Source organism: Micromesistius poutassou (assembly GCF_964030765.1).
Source record: "Micromesistius poutassou genome assembly, chromosome: 2".
Lineage (NCBI taxonomy): Eukaryota > Metazoa > Chordata > Actinopteri > Gadiformes > Gadidae > Micromesistius > Micromesistius poutassou.
In genome coordinates this window covers 4300984-4314660 of record NC_140272.1, presented here as the reverse complement: position 1 = coordinate 4314660, position 13677 = coordinate 4300984, and positions in this window count along the sequence as shown.

The window sequence follows — 13677 nt, the reverse complement described above, 5'->3', positions numbered from 1 at the left end:
CCGGCCCACAACCGCCCCAGTGTTACCCTGAACCCCAGATTAGAATTCATTGAGGACCGTGAAGGAACGACCCCCCCCCCCCGCCCCACCCCCCCCCCCCCCCCCCCTCGCGCTGACAGATATAAGTTCCCCTGGACCCCAGGCTTCTCTCTCTCCCTCCCCCCCCCTCCCCCTCAGCGGTCTGTTGTTCAGTACAGTAGCGCCGTCTGTCATTACCGCCATGAATCATACCCCGCTCCACCCCCCCTCCACCCCCCCTCCTAACGCCGCGTCCACGCTGCACACGTCCGTTGACGGATGACGGAGGGCGTGTCTGATGTATGGGGTAGTAGTCTTTGTAGACGCAGCCTGCAGCCAATCAAGACGCTTCCCGCAAACAACGCCGGCTTCTTCCTGATTCTTCCTGCTTGTTGTTGCCAAATGGATCCCGTAGTCGCAAGGAGAGTGTTGCTTCGCGTAGCGTTTTTACATCCCCCGCTGTCGGCCGGCTTTTTGACATATGTCTTTTTCCCAGGTTATATCACAAAGGCGATTTCATTGGACAGAGTCCAAGTTGCATCACAGTAGTGTATTTGCATAATGCGATCTGATTGGCCGACGGATCCGTCGCTGCCTGAAAGGTTGAACATTTCTAAACTTTTTGACGCAGGCAACGGAGCCGATTGGTGCTACGTGGTGCTACATGGAGCTGCGTGGTGCTGCATGGTGCTACGTGGTGCTACATGGTGCTATGTGGTGCTACATGGAGCTACATGGTGCTACGTGGTGCTACATGGAGCTACATGGTGCTACGTGGTGCTACGTGGAGCTACGTGGTGCTACATGGTGCTACGTGGTGCTACACGGTGCTACGTGGTGCTACATGGTGCTACGTGGTGCTACACGGTGCTACGTGGTGCTACACGGTGCTACGTGGTGCTACATGGAGCTACATGGTGCTACGTGGTGCTACATGGAGCTACATGGTGCTACATGGAGCTACATGGTGCTACGTGGTGCTACATGGAGCTACGTGGTGCTACACGGTGCTACGTGGTGCTACACGGTGCTACACGGTGCTACGTGGTGCTAAATGGTTTAACGCTGGCAGGGGTTTGAATAAGGGGGAGGAGAAGGGGAGGAGGGGGTTCTACGGCGTAAACCCGGCGATAGTGCCCCGCCGCGATGTGGAGTAACCGCAGACTCCTCTCCAAAAAGAGACGAGAAAAGCTGTGTGTAAGTGGCTTACTTTGATCTGGAACCCACCGCCCAGGGATTTGTTTTTTCCCGGGGAGGCAGAGAGCGAGCAGAGAGATAAAAGGGAGCTGTTGCTGCGAGCTGATGCACGCTGTGTTTTAGAGGTCAATTGCTTCTTCAGAAAATACCCTCATTAAATGATAGGCCCTAAATATAGCCCGATACGACATTGTTTCCATCCTGTTTTATTGAGCGACGGCCGATGGCAGATTGCTCCGCTCCTCCTTTCTGCGGAGACCACATGGTTCCCCTAAGTAGTCACGTTAAAAAAAATAAAGGACCAAGATCTGCTTCCAATTTTCTTATTTACACTGAGGGGCGAAGAAACCTCAATTAGAGCCAGTTAGTCTCAGGGAGGGGCTTCAGCTTGAGCGGGCCTGAGCTGTGCGGGAGGGGGGGGGGGCAGTGCTTTGCACTCGGTTGCGTTCCCCGCCCCCGGGCCACAGGCAGCCGCACGGGTTCGGAGAAGTTGTTTTCCACGGAGAAGGTACATGGCGGCGGGCGGAGGAGAGCGCCCGTCCGTCACTCCAACGCCAGCGTTCTGTCTCAGGTTACTCACTAATTGGTCATCCATCTCCCACACTCTGACCCTTGTGCCCTCGGGCAAAACCCTGAATGACTGCTCACTCAACGGGCACGCCCCGGAGCCACGTGCACGCCGGCACGCCGCCGCCGGCCGGAGCGCACGGAGAGGCACGCCCATCAGGGGTCTTAGCGAAGGCATCAGGTGGTCCACGCGGGGCTAATGGACGCCAGGCTTTGATTATACTGCATAAGAATAAGAATAAGAATTACTTTATCGTCCACCTTGGTGGAAATTTCTCTTGGGCTTCCCATTGAACACACGTACATAACATGTTCAACAACATAACAATGGAACATACAAATGCTTATCACAACAAGATAGAATAGTGCAAATGACAATTAACAGCAAATAAGTTAAATAAATAGTGTAAAAGCAGATCTGCTGTAACAAGTTGTCAAATCTGACAGCAGACTGGCAGAGGGAACGAAAGATTTGTTAAAAATGTTGAGGCTGGCTCTAGGGACCCTGGGTCTCCGTCCAGACAGGAGCGGCTCGCGGGCTGAATGCAGTGGATGTGAGGGGTTAGGGCTTAGGTGAGTGGTTTTTGTGACTTGCCCATCACATGGCACCGAAAGAGGCTCTGAATACGGTCAATGTGTTTACAATAACATTAGTCGTAGAGTGTTTATTTTATTAATTCTATGTTTTTTAACCCTTGACTCAGTCATCACGGGGTTTACAATTAAAAACGGCCTCCGTTGAGGTGGTCTGTGGACAGCTGTCCTCCCGGGTTTGGTTTGGGATGCTGTTGTTTTCTTAGGAAAGCCGAGATGTTGACCCCTCTTAGACCAGGGGAGTGTTGTTATGGTTACCATCTACCCCCCAAGCCCCGATCGTCCTCTCTCTCCAATGTCACTCACTTCAGTCAGAACCCGCACTTGAGCTCGCTCGCTCTCTCTCTCTCGCGCTCTCTCTCTCTCGCTCGCTATCTCGCTCTTTCTCTCTGTCTCTGTCTCTCTCTCTCTCTCTCTCTCTCTCGCTCTCTCTCTCTCTCCCTCGGTCTCTCTCCCCCTCGCTCTCTCAGATCACCCCTAAACTGCCTCCTTAGAGTCAGGAGGTGTCGTAGTAAGCACACTTAGCCAGTAAGCGTTTTGACGTAAGACCTCCCACTCATCTCCTCATTGCTCAATAATTAGCTCATATGAAATAGATCATATGCAAATATATGCAAATAAACACATTTGCTGTTAAAAAATAAATGTTTAGACTTTTGGTAATAATTGTAATAAATCATTGAATACTTCTTGAATAATTTGGGCTAAATTAAAAAGCGTGTGATGAAATCTAAAAATAACATTTTAAAAACAATGAAACCACAATTTAAAAAATACCCCTAATCCAATCGATTAAAAAGCAGTACATAGGCTATTAAAATGCAATCTAATAATATTAGTGTGATACAAAGTAACAAGATGAGGCCACAACACTGCAACACAGCCTACACCACACAGAGCCATCTGTTAAACAACAACGTCCACTTCCCCAAACCCTTTGGTGCTCTGAAGCAAAGGGCCCGTCGCAGTGGACTGACGGGTACGGCTGTATGGTCTGAGCGGCTCTGGCCATGAACACAAGCTCTGTGACGGGGAGGCGCGGCGGCGCGTCCTCACTGACTCTAGTCAGCAGGGAGGGGAAGGCGGTGAGGCTTCAGGCTTTGGGGAAGGCTTTCCTCGCATGCAGCCCGCTGATAACAGGGGAGACGGGGAAGAGGATATATGGAAATAGAGCGGTAGGAGAGGATGGGAACATACTGGAGGACCATGGTTTAGTGGCTGGTGACGTGTGTTGGATTCCCGGCCCAAAGGATTACAAACCCTAATGTCCACAGCCTAACCTGTAGGCGCCCTGAGCAAAGTCCTTACCGTGTCCTGAATGACATGTATCTGAAGTGACTTCATGACATTTATCGGAAGTGACTTAATGACATGTATCTGAAGTGACTTCATGACATGTATCAGAAGTGACTTAATGACATGTCTCTGAAGTGACTTCATGACATGTATCAGAAGTGACTTCATGACATGTCTCTGAAGTGACTTCATGACATGTATCTGAAGTGACTTCATGACATGTATCTGACGTGACTTCATGACATGTATCTGACGTGACTTAATGACATCTATCTGAAGTGACTTCATGACATCTATCTGAAGTGACTTTATAAATACATGGCTTTTTAAACCTTCATAGACAGGCCAGGGAAGTGTCAGAGGAGAGTGGAATAACATTCAGCATGGGATGGAACCTGGAAGCTACGAGGCGTATTGCCCACATGGCTTAACGTGGAGGCTTGTTGCCCGCATGGTGAGCTCACTTGTGGGTTGAGTCATCGGCCCGTTCCCCTTAAGTTCACCTTAAGTCGCTTTAAGTCTGCTGGATGACTAATGAGAAACAGTGAAAGCGTTAAAGAGGGAAGCGAGGAGGAAAGTGTTTGACGGCTGAGGACGAAGTGAGAATTAATGCCACCAAGAAAACAATTCAAACTCAACACTTCATTTCTCACCTCTCCCAAACCGCCGTTGTGAGGGCAAATCATTATTCTCTTTACTCTCTCCACTAATTATCGTTATCATTTTGCCAGAATAATTAGCGTTTCACAGCCTAACACCAGGGTAGATGGCAGCTCTGAGTCACACAACAGGGTTATCAATAGCAGCGTCCTCCTCTTCCTAATTATACGACGTGAGCTTTGAGATAACTGAAGAGGATATGAAATATGTTATTACGCCTCGCATTTGCGGAGAATTCAGGGAAAGGTCTGGAATATGCCGATGCATGCGGCGCGGGGTAATTAAAAGGCTTCTTCTGGAATATAAATCCTGGGAGGGTTATGGAGCGGGGGGGGGGGACTGGGAGAAGCAGATCAGACATGCCAGTGCAGGACTGGGCGTGTTGGGGAGGGCTCAACACTCTTACGAGGAGCAGCTTAGGGTGCCTTCCAACAGCCCATTCTGTCATCATTATGGGGAATACATTCTCTTTTGGATGATTTTAAAATCCAAACGTACCGGGGAGGATTTTGTGGGAAAAGCTCTGGAAAATAACAATGGGAGAAAAGTTTTCTTTTAACTGCTTTTAACTTGACGGGTTGATGTCTTTTTGCATTTCATACCTCCCCTCATTCCTCCCAAACCCAAACCACGTCAGCATCAAAGTGATTCTTTCCACAAAATGGAGGCCGGGTGTCTTTGTGGTTGTATGTACAGTTGTTTCTCAAGAGCGAATGTCAGTTAGCAGTAGGCCCAGTAATTGGAGCATGGTAGTAGAGTATGGTAGTAGAGTAGGCTTCGTCGAGGAGCTGTCTACATCCACTAGCCCCCCAACACCACCCGGCCGGCCTTTAAGAAAAGCAGCTGGCGCAGAGCACCTGACGGGCCCCCCTCTCCACTCCTTTACATCTGCCGCAGCCCCACACTGACGCTCCCCAGCCAAGGCCCAGCCTTAATCCAGGGGCTAAATTAATTAGCACTGCCCACCACCCAGGGACCAGTAGGTGGAGGAGGCGGTGGAGGGGATAGGGTAAGCCGGTGGGGTAAACGTCCAGTGAAATGTCGACGGAGACCGGAGAGTGTGTGAAAGAACCGAAAATCACAGTTTGAAAAGCTGACGTGAAAAAATGTGGTGTTGATGGACAGCTTGTTGAGCTTTAGCCAGTGGTAGAGGTCACTGGCGTTCCCTCAGAACCCCAACCCCCCTCGCGCTCTCTCTCTCTCTCTCTCTCTCTCCCCCTCTCTCTCTCTCCCATGACGAACATCTCTGACACATCCTCTTTGACCCCAATTACCAGAGGTGTTATTTTCCATCGGTTAATCCACGGCGTATAGGGTGGCCCTCGCCCTAACCCTCCCCCCTCCCCCTACACCCTGGGGAATGTATTTTTCCACCCTGCTCTCTGAAGCCACCGGCTGAATCCCATGTGAGCAAGTGTGAAGTAGCTGAGCGGACATATGGTGGGAAGGGGTGGTCGGACATGTTGGATCTGAATCGATCTCAGTCGTAGGAATGACCTATGATGAAGACCTCTGTTCCTCATCATCGTCGTACTGACCTTGACCCCCAAAAGGTCAAATAAGGGATCTGTCAATTTCCATATTCTTCCTAGCGTCTAAATGTACTAAGGGCTACAGGAAGTCTGTTATTACACTTCACTGGGCTCATGCTAAAGGAATCTGAACCAACATCTGAATTCAAATCAAATGTGGCGTGGATGCAATGTATTTTTTAAGCAGGCTCCATGGTTTTTACATTGAGTTGAATTAATATCGGCGTAAGAATCTTAATTGCGCTTCGTTTAGCGTGGGTGTCCGTTAACGAGTGCCTGAAACATTATCCCCGTCGCCCTCGGTAACGGTGACTGAGTGGTGTCTAACCATGTGTGTGAACAGATTCAGGAGGGAAGAACTGCCCACAGTTCTTCCCTCCTGTTCATGCGGTTTCAAATTCCTTCTGCTCCAGCGTTTGACCACGATGACTTTTTAATGAAGCAATTATCTGAAGTAGATATTTAACGGTTGTTTCCTTTTCCCTCTCTTCTCTCAGAGACGCTGATGGATTCGACCACAGCGACGGCGGAGCTGGGCTGGACGGTGTACCCGGTGTCTGGGACCAGCGACAACAGCGTAAGTAACGGCCCGTCCAGTAGCGCCAGCCGGGGCCTAAGGGGCCACCGCCCAGACTAACTGTGTGTCCACACCAAAAGACACATTTTTCACCTGGTCGCGCTGTCGCCAAAGTTTTGTCGCGCGACAAATCATAATCCTTCGCTGTGCAGTTATGTCAGGCGAATTTTGTCGCGCGACATCTTTTGCCCGGCAACGGTGCTTCATGCTAATTCATTCTCAACCATGAAATAACCGTCATTGCATGTCTTTACCTTACCTCTTTTTGTTTATGGGTTAATAATATAATCCAGAGGCGCACACAGCTTTTGGCCGTGATATTATATATTATATTATATAGATATTTATATATTATATTATATAATATCATATAATATTATATATAGAGCTCCGGGAGTCGCAAACGGCAACAATTACTTTCTCCTCCATGCTGCGGTTCACTGCGGAGTGCAGGGAACGGTTGGTTGAACGCTGATTGGCTGTTACGTTGCGTCCAGGGAGTGAACGTTGATTAGCTGTCATCACGCGAATGTCGCGGCAAAGTTCAAATATTTCAACTAGGGATGCACCGAAATGAAAATTCTTGGCCGAAACCGAAAACCGAAAATGAGGAAACCAAGGCCGAAAACCGAAAACCGAAAAAATTATTATTAAATTATTATGCCAATTATTAGTAGGCCTACCATTGCATTTATAGCTATGACTGTGTACTAACCTCACTAAAATCAAGGCATTGCAATTCAAAGAATAAATCAATTACAATTATTAAAAGTATAAAAATATTTATTTATTTATTCTCTAGATTATTCTCTAGATTACTACATTTAGCTAGAGGTGTCATTTGTTTCACAATGTTTCACTGATGATCTATGGCGCAGAGGCGCTTATCCAGACAAGCGTGTGCTGGCCGGGGTTTTTGTTTGCGTCATCACAATTTCCTGTTTCGGCCGTGTTGTTTTGGTGATAAAAGTGTTTCGGCCGAAAGCCGAAAATGCGCTTTTGGGCCATTTTCGGTGGCCAAAATTTCGGTGCATCCCTAATTTCAACTCCAGCAAAAGTGTCGCGCTGCAAATCCACGTGAACACACTCGCCCGTGACAGGGCAAAATGTTGCGCCGTCAATCAAGGTTGCAGGTTTTTCTAGTGACAAATTTCGCCCGATTCGCATCTCTACGTTGACTTTGTATGGAATCGTGTCGCCCCGTTGCGTTTGGTGCCAGCAGCCTTTAGCCGACCAATCTGTAGCCTCTCGTCTGACCCGTTCAGCAGAAAAGTTGCATAGAAACTCACCGCGAAGAACTGCCAACTACACAGTAGCGTACGTTGTGTGCTAGCGGGAGATGCAGGTGCTAGTCTCGTGGCGCTTGTCCGCCCCTCCCACGCACCGCGCTGATTCGTGGCTGTGTGCTAGCAGCACACAGCCACGAATCAGTGTAATCAGTGTCAGTGTCAGCGTCAGCGTGCTAGTGAGTCAGCGTGCTAGCGGGTCAGCATGCTAGCGGGTCAGCGTGCTAGCAGGTTAGCGTGCTAGCGAGTCAGCGTGCTAGTGAGTCAGCGTGCTAGCGAGTGAGCGTGCTAGCGAGTCAGCGTGCTAGCCGGTCAGCGTGCTAGTGAGTCAGCGTGCTAGCCGGTCAGCGTGCTAGCGGATCAGTGTGCTAGCGGGTCAGTGTCAGTGTGCTAGCAGCACACAACCAACCAAGAGTATCGCATGCCTCAAATCCTTACCCGCCAACACTCTCAGGCTTTGCAAGTTGAATCGGAGACACTAGACACCGTCTGTGCGGTTCCAACAGCTTCCAACACAGCTGAACACACCGAACAGATTTGTTCCCAAACTCGTCCGAGTCTCCCCAAACGTTTCAGATTGCCAAGGGTTGGGCCGGTGTGGGGCAGCCTTTAAGTGGTTGGTTAAGCTGAGAGGAAGCCGCTCTTATTTTGAAATGTAAGGCACAGTGTCAGTAGGTGACGACGAAAACTGGATTTCCATGGTAAATTCATTAAAACTTGCTTTCTGTCAAAAGTACGATTTTTTGATTGTCCTGAACGTTGATGGACAGCTTAATTTTTTTTTTTTTATCCTTTTCTTTTCTCTAATTGATTTTTATATTTTTTACCATAAAATATTTGGGTGGTTAATGAGGGTCTTAAGTGGGTAGGGCCTGCACTCTGTCAGACCCCCGGCTAATGTGTAAATTTGTTCATTCCCCTGTGATGTATGTGTTTCAGTTGGGTGGCAGTATTTGGGTTTCTCACTTCAAGGTTAAAGATCAATTAACAAAGCCTCCAGCCTCCCAGAGCGAGGCCCAACCAACCAATAGAAACGGTAGGAAGTAAAAAAAAAAAATCAGACAACCCCTCCAATTCTGCACCAGGAAGAAACTCATTTTTAAAAAGAGGGAAGAAGAGAAGTACCAATTTAACAATGTCAGGTTTCTGGCTCAGAAAAAGCAGTTGGTAGCAAGCGGATGGAAGAGAGAATATTAGTAAAATCATGAAGCTTTTCTCATTCTGAAAGACACTTTTTGCTCTCTGCGGACATTTAACTTTTTCCAAAGTGACTCTCACTATTTACCAGAGCCACGGTCGGGCCGAGTTTTCCAATCTTTAATAATCATTGTTAACCTATGTTTAACAAAATTGATGAACGCAACAGCAAATAGCCATGTTCCCATGCCAGACGTAGCTCTGTGCTGTGAGCCTTCCAGAGGCGTTTGATGCTCGCTGTTTCCACACGGTGTTCCAGGGCATCGGTTTCACCGACCGCACGTAAGCCCGGCCCGTTCTGAGCCGGCCTCCCCCTCCTCACCACCACAGGAACCCAACAGTTTGACCCGCCCCCCCGCCCCCCGGGAAAGAGGGAACTAAATGTTGTAGGCTTATTTGTTGGTATGCTTTAGAAAACCACTCCCTATTTCATTCAATTATTTATGCTTTTGTGGTTTTGGTTTCAAGATGTTTCAAATTATCCCAGAATCATGCCTTGTGTTTTGAAGCAAGTTAAAGAAAAAATTCATAAAAAACATAATTTCAAGTTCATCTCCTTCGACCTGGGGGCATGCTGTCTGCTCCACGCTAATTGCTACAAACCAATACACAGGAACTGAGATGGCCGCTCTGTCTGCCCGACTCTGGATCCAATCTAAACATGGAGGGGAGCATCGGGAGAGAGACAGAGGGGGAGAGAGAGAGCAGGAGAGAGAGAGCAGGAGAGATAGAGAGGGAGAGATACAGAGAGCAGGATAGAGAGAGGCATTGGGAGTGAGAGAGAGGGAGAGAGACAGAGCAGGATAGAGAGAGGCATTGGGACTGAGAGAGAGGGAGAGAGACAGAGCAGGATAGAGAGGCATTGGGAGTGAGAGAGAGAGGGAGGGATGAGTCGAGAGGAAAAAATGAGTAGGGCTCATAATTTCTCCCGCTAATGATGTTTACTATCTTACAGGCAGTTTACATCATATCTCCCTTTCATCTATACATATTTTCAGTTTTAGCAATCACAGGCAGTCCCATTTGATTAGCGATGTGAATGCTAAGTGGCTATTTGGAATGAAAAAGACAAAAAGGACACAAATCAGGGAATCAACAGAGTTGACTTCAATCTTGGGATTTAAAGGCCTCCGTGTGTCACTCGCCCCATAAATCAAAGGCCTTTTCCTTTTTCTGTTTCTTGAACCAGTGTCTAATCTGTTCATGTTTAGTCTGATAATGTCGTTGCGTTTACGTGACCACATCCCATGTGTTGGATCCTCTCCTACCAGTGTGGGAACAGGGTTTTAAGCTGTCACGATAAAGAAAAACATCCTCTCAGTGATCGTACTGCAAACATCCTTTCACTCTTAGATCATCACACTCACACCCTCCGTCGTGAGTGTGGTGAGGTCCATGGGCGGGCGGGATTTACCCAGGTATCGTTTGGCATCATCAGCGTACGCACTCAGTGTTTTCATGGTGGCTTTTGCGATTACGGCTAAGCCCGTCAAAGGCGCTGTTGATTAGAGAGGGAAGATGGAGACAGCCTCCTCCACCCCCCCGCCCCCCCCCCCCCACCCCCCCGCCCCCCCCCACAGCCCGGGACAACAGGTGTGGAAACAGAGCCCAGAGTCTCTGCAGCGAGAGGCTCTCGACAGAAGCTATTGTCTTACACACGCATGCAGAACCTCGTGGGCTTAGCTGGAGGAGATCCATAACATTCACCACAGGGCCGTAGAGCAGTTGGCTTCCCCGGCCCGTGGAGCCCAGTGAAATATATATCCCGTCCTGTTTTAAAGTCATCTGTTGCTTTACCGCAGGATATGCAAACACACGCTAAGCTCACATTGCGTTCTTTGTCATAAAACCTTTTGACAGTTGAGACGTTTTTTAGGATTCAGGATTTTACGGCCTGCTGTGTCTGTGATTCTTCAATGCTGTAATTCTTTGAAAAATCTGGAAAATAAATGTAGTCTTTAGCCGATTGGTATCTGGGACGTGATTCATTCAAAGAAACATCCGCGTTTCACACATATAAATCAGGTTTAATCACCCGTCCGTGTGAAGCCTATCTTTGCAGCCCTTTAATCACGTGACGGCGACAGCCCGACTGAAGTTGTGGCGGGGCCAGGGAAAGAAGGACGTCTTTATTAGGCCTTTTAGCGTTGCCTTAAGTATTTAAAACCCATTTAAGTTTTACTATACCATATTTTCTCCCCAAGCTGTTTCTCAAAGTAGTTCTTTTTATGTCGTAGTGGTAAGCTAGTAAAAGCCCCATTAACGTTATAAAGTTGAAATCGCTTTGCTTCCTTCCACAACACATCAAGGCATAGCGCGGTTTGCGTCGCTTTCACGTTTTTGCGGTCCTATTCTACGATAAAGTGTACGATTGCGTTTCTTTTGGGTGAGCGCTTTCCCCTCGGTGGGGGTCTGAACGTGTGAACACCAGGGTTAGGCCTCTTGAAGCACTCTGTCCCGTTCCACTGAGGCGCTGTCGACAGCAGGGGTTAGAAATAGACTTATGACCGATGGGGAGCAGGCACACACACACACACACACACAGACACACACACACACACACAAACACATACACATACACACATTACCAACACACACTCAACACACACACACACACACACACACACACACACACACACCAAAAGGTGGGGTTGTTAGAGGGCTAGCTATAATGCTGGGGTGGGGGTGTCAGGGATCCCTCCAGATGTCTCAGGATCTCCTCTGGTTCTGCTGGGCCAGAGGAAGGTCGAGGAGCTGGTCTCTGTACAGCTGCAGGAATGAGGCAGTAAAACGTCTAAAGGATGTCTGCTTGTGTGGGTGGGGCCCCGTGTGTTTTCAGGGACCACTGATTTATTGATTCTTAATGGCACTCGGAGGAAGCCAGAGTTCACTGTTATTAACGTTGTTTGTTTAGCAGAGTTCCGTTCGTCTTCTCTGGGTTCACCCACTCTGCCGTTTGTACTTTTTAAACAAATTTAAAAAACAAATGAGTTCATGTCGTGCTCATGGATGGCAGATGGAAGCCACCCCTAATTCTCTGTGATTGTGAATTAGGGTCTGAGGGTATTAAATTACATCTTGCCCATGGTTTGCGTGTTTATAATTTAAAGTGCACAATGAGACATTCCTGGGCTGCTGGTCTCTGAGCCCAGAGGAAATAAAACAAATGATCCACAGATCTGTGGGCCAGGGTTAGGAGAGCATACATGCTGTTTGTCTCCTCACATGCTGCGCATTAGGATTGGACAACACTAATCCAATCTGACTACTGCAGACAGCTCCGCTTGAGACACTGTGTGTGTGTGTTTGAGTGAATGTTTGTATGAGTGAGTGAGTGGGTGAGTGAGTCAGTGAGTGACTGAGTGAGTGAGTGAGAGTGTCTATGTGCATGCATGACTGTGTGTGTGTGTGTGTGTGTGTGTGTGTGTGTGTGTGTGCGTTCCATGTGAACAGGGAGCGAGTGTGTCATCCGTCCCTCCCCCCGCTCCCACTAAGGCAGGACTCTTGATCTCAGACAGATTTCCCACAACGGCAAACAGGGACAACTGTGCTCCTCGAGTCTGTCAAGTACCAAGACACACCTCTCTCTCTTTCTGTCTCTCTCTATATATCTCTGCCTCTCTCTCTCTCTCTCTCTCTCTCTCTCTCTCTCTCTCTGTCTCTCTCTCTCTCTCTCTCTCTCTCTCTCTCTCTCTGTGTCTCTCTCTCTCTGTCTCTTTCTCTTCTTTTCTCTCTCTTTCTCTCCTCTCCCTAACTCTCTCTACCCTTATCTCTCTCCCCGTCTCTTGCAGTCTCTTCATAACGCTCTCTTTCCCTAGTTCACCCCCTCTATTCATTTTCTTGTGTCAGCGTCTTGACCACTGTGTGTGTGTGTGTGCGCGCGCGTGTGTGTGTGCGTGTGTGTGCGTGTCTCTTCAGAGTCCCTATTCAGGCAGATGTTATGATGAGTTTGTTCAGCCTGAGTGTCAGAACAACCCAGGCTTGGTAACGTCAGAGTGGGCGGAGAGAGAGAGAGAGAGACGGGCCCTGACCTGAAACTGGAACTCCCCTCTGGGTTTCCACCCCGTCACACCCCACGCGGCCCGGAGGTGACCCCAGTCCCTCAGGACGGGAGCGTCCCGGGGGAACCTCCCTGGGCTCTCCAACCACAGGTTGAGCACCACCAGGGCTGCTCAACCTGTGGTTGGAGAGCCCAGAGCTAGGCCCAGCCGGGGAATGTCAATTCAGGGCATTTTGAAGTATGAATCTACTTTAGGGGAAGCCCCATAAAAGTAATCTTTATGCAGATCAGCATTATGCAGATACCCGTTTATGTAAAATACTTATATAATTATAATTCATAGCTTAATGCATAAGTAATGATTTATGTTCTGTGATGTCAAAACCGTTTTGGGTTTGGAGAGCGAGCATTTGAGCACTAGCGTGCTACGAGGCATTTATGTTTTTGCCATATTCAGTAAACAGTATATTGTGTAGCTTTTAGCGCTGAGCCTACAGGGAAATAACCAGCAGCTAGAAAGATGTAGCTCGATGCTACATGGATTGCAGACTAAAGACATTCAGTTAAAGAAGTATCCGTCGGTTGGGATTGTTCTGGAAGCAGCGGGAGGTGTCTTCACCTTGACCTTCCTGAGAGGACCTTCCCGCTGAACCGTCCGCCATCACACTGCGTCTCTCTCTCTCTCTCTCTCCACGACGTGTCGCAGATATCGATTGAGAACCTCGTTCTCGTGGCACATCCTTGAAGTGCACA